Source organism: Pristiophorus japonicus, chromosome 13 (genome assembly GCF_044704955.1).
Source record: "Pristiophorus japonicus isolate sPriJap1 chromosome 13, sPriJap1.hap1, whole genome shotgun sequence".
NCBI lineage: Eukaryota > Metazoa > Chordata > Chondrichthyes > Pristiophoridae > Pristiophorus > Pristiophorus japonicus.
In genome coordinates, this window is record NC_091989.1 from 140342283 (window position 1) to 140352013 (window position 9731).

Consider the following 9731-nt stretch of genomic DNA (forward strand, 5'->3'; position numbering starts at 1 on the left):
CTGCCTGTTCGTCCAACAGAGAAGACATATGAAGAATTGTGTACATTGGTACAGGACCACCTTAAGCCAAACGAAGGCATCATCATCTCGAGATACAGATTTTACACGCACGTTCGCTCAGAGGGCCAGAATGCGGTGGAATTCGTTGTCGACCTGAGACGCATAGTGGGACCGTGTAAGTTCGGGGCTGTGTTGGCAGACATGCTGCAGGACTTCTTTGTAATCGACATTAACCACGAGGTGATCCTGCATAAACTACTGGCGGTGAAGACGTTGGACTTGAATAGGGCCATCGCGATCGCTCAGTCATGCATGATGACGGATAGAAGTCTAAAGCAGATATCAGTGAAAAATCGAAACTCGGCAAGTATTGTAAATATGATTGATTCAGCGTTCAGCATAGCGGCACATGGCAGGGCCTACCCGATTGCGTATGTGAAACCTGTGGCTGCCCAAAGTCCGTCAGCGTGAATGCATCCAATTTCTCCGTGTTGGCGTTGTGGGGGAAATCACCGGCACCAACAGTGTTGATTTAATTGCAAAGGCTGTCTGAGAGTGGGGCATCTCCAGCGCAAGTGTCCGCAGATGAGCAAGTGTGCTGCGACACATCACATGGAGGATGATGGTCAGACTCTCGCGGATCCGGATACGCAATCTGAGATACCAAAAGAGGAAGTGTATGGACTGTATTCCTTCCTAATTAAGAGCAAACCGATAATGATCAACGTGAAATTTAATGGGGTGCCGGTATCGATGGAACTGGGCACGCGGGTGAGTCAATCGATAATGAGCCTGAGGGTATTCGACAAGCTATGGGATACCAAGGCTGTGAGGCCCAGGCTGAGTCCAGTCAATGCCAAGTTGTGCACGTACACCAAAGAACTCATACGGTGATTGGCAGTGCTACAATTAAAGTGTTGTATGACGGTGCGGTTCACGAGCTACCGCTATGGATTGTCCGAGACAATGGCCCAACGCTGTTCAGCAGGAACTGGCTTGAAAAAATCAGATGCGATTGGAACAACATCAAGGCGTTGTCATTGGAGAAAGATACATGTGCCCAAGTACTGAGCAAGTTCCCCTCGCTGTTCGAACCAGGCATCGGCAACTTCACGGGAGCAAAGGTGCTGATCCACTTGGACTCAGATGCAAGACCGGTCCATCATAAAGCTTGGGCAGTTCCGTATATGATGAGGGAAAAGGTCGAAATTGAACTGGACAGACTCCAGCGTGAAGGGATCATATCACCGGTTGAATTTAATGAATGGGCCAGCCCCATTGTTCCTGTGCTGAAAAATGATGGCACAGTCAGAATCTGTGGAGACTACAAGGCTATGATCAATAGGATTTCAAAACAGGATCAATACCCATTACTGAAGGTTGATAACTTGTTTGCAATGCTAGCCAGGGGGAACTCAACATTCAGGAAGGATAGAATAAAAGGAAAAGGAGGTGGGGTAGCATTGCTGGTTAAAGAGGAGATTAATGCAATAGTTAGAAAGGACATTAGCTTGGATGATGTGGAATCTATATGGGTAGAGCTGCAGAACACCAAAGGGCAAAAAACGTTAGTGGGAGTTGTGTACAGACCTCCAAACAGTAGTAGTGATGTTGGGGTGGGCATCAAACAGGAAATTAGGGGTGCATGCAATAAAGGTGCAGCAGTTATCATGGGTGACTTTAATATGCATATAGATTGGGCTAACCAAACTGGAAGCAATACGGTGGAGGAGGATTTCCTGGAGTGCATAAGGGATGGTTTTCTAGATCAATATGTCGAGGAACCAACTAGGGGGGAGGCCATCTTAGACTGGGTGTTGTGTAATGAGAGAGGATTAATTAGCAATTTCGTTGTGCGAGGCCCCTTGGGGAAGAGTGACCATAATATGGTGGAATTCTACATTAGGATGGAGAATGAAACAGTTAATTCAGAGACCATGGTCCAGAACTTAAAGAAGGGTAACTTTGAAGGTATGAGGCGTGAATTGGCTAGGATAGATTGGTGAATGATACTTAAGGGGTTGACTGTGGATGGGCAATGGCAGACATTTAGAGACCGCATGGATGAACTACAACAATTATACATCCCTGTCTGGCGTAAAAATAAAAAAGGGAGGGTGGCTCAACCGTGGCTATCAAGGGAAATTAGGGATAGTATTAAAGCCAAGGAAGTGGCATACAAATTGGCCAGAAATAGCAGCGAACCCGGGGACTGGGAGAAATTTAGAACTCAGCAGAGGAGGTCAAAGGGTCAAACATTAAAATGGACTGCAAAAGCTTCGATAGATATGTAAAGAGAAAAAGGTTAGTAAAGACAAACATAGGTCCCCTACAGTCAGAATCAGGGGAAGACATAACGGGTAATAAAGAAACGGCAGACCAATTGAACAAGCACTTTGGTTCGGTATTCACTAAGGAGGACACAAACAACCTTCCGGATATAAAAGGGGTCAGAGGGTCTAGTAAGAATGAGGAACTGAGCGAAATCCTTATTAGTCGGGAAATTGTGTTAGGGAAATTGATGGAATTGAAGGCCGATTAATCCCCAGGGCCTGATGGTCTGCATCCCAGAGTACTTAAGGAGGTGGCCTTGGAAATAGCGAATGCATTGACAGTCATTTTCCAACATTCCATAGATTCTGGATCAGTTACTATCGAGTGGAGGGTAGCCAATGTAACTCCACTTTTTAAAAAAGGAGAGAGAGAGAAGACAGGGAATTATAGACCGGTCAGCCTGACATCGGTAGTGGGTAAAATGATGGAATCAATTATTAAGGATGTCATAGCAGCGCATTTGGAAAGAGGTGACATGATAGGTCCAAGTCAGCATGGATTTGTGAAAGGGAAATCATGCTTGACAAATCTTTTGGAATTTTTTGAGGATGTTTCAAGTAGAGTGGACAAGGGAGAACCACTTGATGTGGTGTATTTGGACTTTCAGAAGGCTTTCGACAAGGTCCCACACAAGTTAAAGCACATGGGATTGGGGGTAGTGTGCTGACGTGGATTGAGAACTGGTTGGCAGACAGGAAGCAAAGAATAGGAGTAAATAGGTACTTTTCAGAATGGCAGGCAGTGACTAGTGAGGTACCGCAAGTTTCAGTGCTGGGGCCCCAGCTGTTTACATTGTACATTAATGATTTAGACGAGGGAATTAAATATAGTATCTCCAAATTTGTGGATGACACTAAGTTGGGTGGCAGTGTGAGCTGCGAGGAGGATGCTATGAGGTTGCAGAGTGACTTGGATAGGCTAGATGAGTGGGCAAATGCATGGCAGATGAAGTATAATGTGGATAAATGTGAGGTTATCCACTTTGGTGGTAAAAACAGAGAGACAGACTATTATCTGAATGGTGACAGATTAGGAAAAGGGGAGGTGCAACGAGACCTGGGTGTCATGGTACATCAGTCATTGAAGGTTGGCATCCAGGTACAGCAGGCAGTTAAGAAAGCAAATGGCATGTTGGCCTTCATAGCGAGGGGATTTGAGTACAGGGGCAGGGAGGTGTTGCTACAGTTGTACAAGGCCTTGGTGAGGCCACACCTGGAGTATTGTGTACAGTTTTGGTCTCTTAACTTGAGGAAGGACAGTCTTGCTATTGAGGGAGTGCAGCGAAGGTTCACCAGACTGATTCCCGGGATGGCGGGACTGACATATCAAGAAAGATTGGATCAACTGGGCTTGTATTCACTGGAGTTCAGAAGAATGAGAGGGGATCTTATAGAAACGTTTAAAATTCTGACGGGTTTATGCAGGTTAGATGCAGGAAGAATGTTCCCAATGTTGGGAAAGTCCAGAACCAGGGGTCACAGTCTAAGGATAAGGGGTAAGCCATTTAGGACCGAGATAAGGAGAAACTTCTTCACCCAGAGTGTGGTGAACCTGTGGAATTCTCTACCACAGAAAGTTGTTGAGGCCAATTCACTAAATATATTCAAAAAGGAGTTAGATGTAGTCCTTACTACTAGGGGGATCAAGGGGTATGGCGAGAAAGCAGGAATGGGGTACTGAAGTTGCATGTTCAGCCATGAACTCATTGAATGGTGGTGCAGGCTTGAAGGGCCGAATGGCCTACTCCTGCACCTATTTTCTATGTTTCTTTGTTTCTAAGTCGTTCACCAAACTGGACTTGACGCTGGCCTATATGACACAGGAGCTGGTCGCGATGTCGATGAGACTTACGTGCATTAACACGCATAAAGGGCTGTTTATTTATCACAGATGCCCTTTTGGAATTCGTTCGGCTGCAGCAATATTTCAGAGGAACATGGAAAGTCTACTGAAGTCCATTCCCAGAACCGTTGTGTTCAAAGATGACATCCTGATCACAGGTGGTGACTCCGAGGAACATCTGAACAACCTGGAAGAGGTTCTACATCATCTAGACAAAGTGGGACTCAGACTGAAACGCGCGAAGTGCATTTTCATGGCACCAGTGGTCGAATTCCTGGAGAGGAAAATTGCTGCTGATGGCATCAGGCTCACGGACATGAAATCCAAGGCCACCAAGAATGCGCTCAAGCCGCAGAATGTGACGGACCTGCGTTCGTTCATGGGTCTACTCAACTACTTCGGTAGCTTCCTACCTAAATTGAACACTTTATTAGAACCACTGCACATGCTGCGAAGAAAAGGCGACAACTGGGTGTAGGGTACGTCTCAAGACAGAGCTTCTGAGAAAGCCACTAATCTGCTTTGCTCTAACATATTTATTTGCTGCAATCAAAAGCAAAATTTAATGGTAAGATTTCTGGTAACGTGCACGGGCACCAGGTCCACCAAATTTCTTGGCCTCACAACGACGAGGATCAGCAACCAGCAAGGTATGTCATGCTGCATGAGGATGTCCTTGATCTCCTTCTTGGAGGCTTCATCTGCATATTTCTGGTAGTATGCCACCAATGGATTGACGGATAGCATAGATTTGAGCTACATGACCACCGCCCTTCACACGAACTCTGATGTCAACTCCAGCAAATCTTTCTTTGCCCAACAGTAGAACTGGTTCCAACAGTTTGTAGTGTAAAGTTCTTGGCTCAATCTGTTCCAGAGGCCTTCCATTTACTTTGATAAGGCCATTTCCTCTTTTGCAGTGGGCAAAAGCAGTTGCTGTTTTATTTCGCCCAAAAACCTGGATGGATTGCAAAGGGCCTTTGGCGGGCATCTTCCTGCTTCTGCGAAGCCGAGCAGCAGCAAGCTGCTGGTACATTATGACCCATGTAAACGTTTAGTATTGGCCTGTGGTGCTTCGTCATATGGAATTGGTTGTGTACTCCAACAAACTAATGAGTTGGGTAAACTTCAACCAGTCGCGTATGCTTCAACAAGTTTTTCTAAAGCAGAAAGAGCCTACAGCATGGTAGAGAAAGAAGCACGAGCCTGTGTGTATGGGGTTAAAAGGATGCATCAGTACCTGCTTGGTCTTCAGTTTGAACTGGAGACAGATCACAAGCCGCTCATTTCACTGTTCTCTGAAAACAAAGGTATCAATACCAATGCTTCATCCCGCATCCAGAGGTGGGCGCTAACATTATTCGCTTATGCTTGTGTCATTTGCCATAGATCTGGCACCGAGAATTGTGCCGATGCTTTGATGCATCTGCCGTTGCCCACACCAGAGGTAGAAACACCACAACCGGCAGACCTATTGTTAGTGATGGATGCTTTTGAGAGTGAAGGAACCCCTGTCACCACTCAACAAGTTAAGACCTGGACCAGCCAGGACCTGATTTTATCGGTGGTGAAGAGTTGCATCCTCAAAGGTGATTGGTCTGTCATACCCAAGCGAATGTGCGAGGAGACCAAACCTTACATTCATCGCAAAGATGAACTTTCTATTCAGTCGGATTGTATATTGTGGGGCAATCGTGTTGTTATGCCCACGAAAGGGAGAGAGAAATTTGTACGTGAGCTACATAGTACACATCCCGGCATTGTGATGATGAAAGCCATCGCCAGGTCTCATGTATGTGGCCAGGAATTGACTCTGAACTGGAATCATGTGTGCATCAGTGCAACACTTGCATGCAGCTCAGCAAAGCACCAGCGGTATCGCCGCTGAGCCTGTGGTCGTGGCCGTCCAAACCATGGTCCAGGATCCACATAAACTTTGCAAGTCCCTTCCTGGGGAAGATGTTTTTAGTTGTGGTGGATGCATATTCGAAGTGGATAGAGTGTATAATCATGTCATCCAGCACATCCACAGCTACCATTTGAGAATCTCAGTGTCATGTTCGTGACACATGGTCTGCCTGACATCGTTGTTAGCGACAACGGACCGTGCTTCACCAGTCAGGAGTTTCAAGAGTTCATGAAACTCAATGGTATCAAACATGTAAGGTTAGAACTGTTCAAACCTGCATCCAATGGGCAAGCAGAACGTGCTGTCCAAATCATAAAGCAGAGTATGAAGCGAGGCATTATGATAGGCGGTCCCTCGAACGAGGATGACTTGCTTCCACATGAGCTCACAGATGTTTCAATAAAGGACCCGATGTTCCAGTCCTGAACTTCAATTGAGGGGTGGAAGATGCCTGTGCGTGGTTTTTTTAACGTGTGGTGACCGTTGAACACCAGCCACCAGATAAGCTTGACAAAGCTAGGCCTTTATTCAGTGGCAAGGGTTAACCATGACGACTGGAGACCTCTGCTGCACGAACATAGTGCGCACACATATCGCAGTGTGGGCTGGCCTGTGCTGCCCCTGGGCCCTCGCCTCTTCTGGGCCCCATTCACCGCACTTTCGCCACGATTTCTCACCGCTACTCCACCACAAAAACACTCGCCACACCTCCGCCACAATCTCCTGCCACACCTCCGCACCAAACATTCGCTGAACCTCCATCATGATCACCCACCAAATCTCAGCCACGATTCCTCACCTCTTTCCCATCACTCCTCCGCACTGATCACTTGTTGCAAGTCCGCCACAACCTTCCCGCTCCTCTGCTGTACCAGGGCCCAGCTGATGTTCCTGCCCACGCTCTAAATGGCAACCTGGGCCACCTTGAAGCCATCCACATTTGTGTCAGCTCACGCTGGAAGCTGCAGTGGCATGCTCCAGCTCTTTTTATAGCCCCAACCCAAGGGTCACTGCAGACCCACCTATCATGCATACTGCTTAGTTACAGGACAAGACCATACACGCTTACCGGGGTCTCGCCTGCTGAACTAATGATGGAGAGGTCTTAAGACCAAGCTATCTCTTGTATGCCCTGACTTGAATAATCATGTTGAATATAGAAGACAAAGTCAGCAAGGGTATCACGATCGCGCAGCTGTGTCATGCAATATTTCTGTAAATGATCCTGTATATGTTCTGAATTATGGTCAGGATCCCAAGTGGATCGCTGGTACTGTCATGGCCAAGGAAGGCAACAGAGTATTTATTGTCAAGCTCAAAAATGCGCAAACATGCAGGAAACATATAGATCAGACAAAGCTGCAGCACACAGATGAACCGGAACAGTTGGAGGAAGAGACAATTGGCAACCAACCAACCTACCCCCAGTCATTAGAGGACTCAGTGGTCATCAGTGAATCGGGACTTTCAATCACTGACATGTTCAATAAAATTGGACTTTCAATCTCTGACATGGCCATTGCCACTCCCACCAGGTCAGCCACCCAGTCACCAGTCACAACAGACTTTGAACACTCACCCAAGGCTGGAGTTGAACTGAGACGGTCAACCTGGGAGCGTAAAACACCAGACCATCTCAATTTGTAAAAGGCTGTGTTAAGCAAGTGCTCTACTCGGAGCTCCTTCATGGCAAACGAGCCAAAGGTGGACAGCGGAAACACTACAAGGACACCCTCAAAGCCTCCCTGATAAAGTGCAACATTTCCACTGACACCTGGGAGTCCCTGGCCAAAGACTGCCCTAAGTGGAGGAAGTGCATCTGAGAGGGTGCTGAGCACCTCGAGTCTCAACGCCGAAAGCATGCAGCAATCAAGCGCAGACAGCGGAAAGAGCGTGCGGCAAACCAGTCCCACCCACCCCTTCCCTCAACGACTATCTGTCCCACCTGTGACAGAGTCTGTGGCTTTCGTATTGGACTGTTCAGCCACCAAAGAACTCACTTCAGGAGTGGAAGCAAGTCTTCCTCGATTCCGAGGGACTGCCTATGATGATAATAAAACAGATCCAAGGTCAAACCTCTTGGAGTTAAATAGTACTCAGTTTAACAGTTATTGCATACACAACAGCCTCCCTTACCGATGGCCCCTGGCACAGATGTAAAGGCTGAAAGTTTGGCCTAAAAATGGTAACGCAGTAAAAAAGGTAAGTTTCACGTATCACTACCGTTTTCGCCGAAAACCCCCAAAGGTCGAAAATCCGGCCCAACTTCTAAATTTAACTATTCCTTCCTGATCTAATGTGTAACTAATCAAAGAGACTTGAAATGAATGTATTTTTGCTCTAACTGCATAAACTAGCATGGATTTTTTTGTGTGTCTGATGTGTAATATACATTAATATTAGATCAATAAGTACCAACCAAAACACTTCATTTAGCAATGCCAATCCAGAACGGTATTTACATGTGTATTATTATGGTAAAAAGCAGATCTTTGGGGAAAGAACAATTTGTCTGTCAGCAAATTTGCTGTAAAATTGTAAAATTATAACACACTAATTACTTTGAATAAAGCAGTTTCTTGCAGTTTATGGTGCATAAATCATATTGCAATATTATATTATGCAAATTTGTTATATTCATTCATGATAAAACACTGAGAATGCCTTAATTAAATTGCTTTACCTCTCCAAAGTGAAAGTGGCAACCTTGTGCAGTACTACTTTTCACAAGGTGCTACCATATTTATTTAAACAACGTGTTACACTGAAGGTTGTTTGTATTTATTCTAGTAGTCTCAGCCTTTAGTGTGAGGTCATGCACTTTGGCAGAAAAAAATCAAAGAGCAAATTATTATTTAAATGGAGAAAGACTGCAGTACAATGGGACCTGAGGGTACTTGTGCATGAAACACAAAAGGTTAGTATGCAGGTACAGCAAGTGATCAGGAAGACTAATGGAATGTTGGCTTTTATTACAAAAGGGGTGGAGAGTAAAAACAGGGAAGTCTTGCTGCAGCTATACAAGGTATTAGTGAGGCCACATCTGGAATACTGCGTGCAGTTTTGGTTGCCATATTTACGAAAGGATATACTTGCTTTTGAAGCAGTTCAGATTCGGTTCACTAGGTTGATTCCAGAGATGAGGGGGTTGACTTATAAGGAAAGGTTGAGTAGGTTGGGCCTCTACTCATTGGAATTCATATTCCCAGGGTTTATTTGGTTAAAGCCCTTTGAAAGGCTATGTTTAAAGTATATTTCTACATTTGGTGTGGTAAGATAAGTATGCGCATGCGCAGTTTCAACTTCTCAATCTGCTCACAGTGGGAAAATGGATGAATAAGAAGGTCACCAGCGTGCCCACTGCTTCTTGCCCACGGCTGTTGAGGCTGGGCTTTAAGATACCATCTAATAATCCTAATTCTATCTTAAAAACCCAACTTGCTCACTTCCCGTTTCCTGGATAGTGTCATTTGCCTGTTTTTGATTGAGTTTCTGCACCTCCAATGGGAGCAGCTGATTCCTTTCTTATTGTGTTTTCCAATTTCATTTTTTCTTTAGAATGATGTGCAGCACCTCATTTTGCGCCCCAAAGGGGTGTTAATGTGTCTTGAATTGCTTAACGCCCAGCCTCAACGGCCACACGCAA

The 9731-nt window shown here is 45.6% G+C and overlaps 1 pseudogene; it reads right to left on the reverse strand.

Annotated features, from left to right (window-relative positions):
• Window positions 1-4738: 4738 nt before the first annotated feature.
• On the reverse strand, window positions 4739-5167 carry LOC139278195 (small ribosomal subunit protein uS9-like; annotated as a pseudogene).
• Between the last annotated feature and the right edge of the window lie 4564 nt (window positions 5168-9731).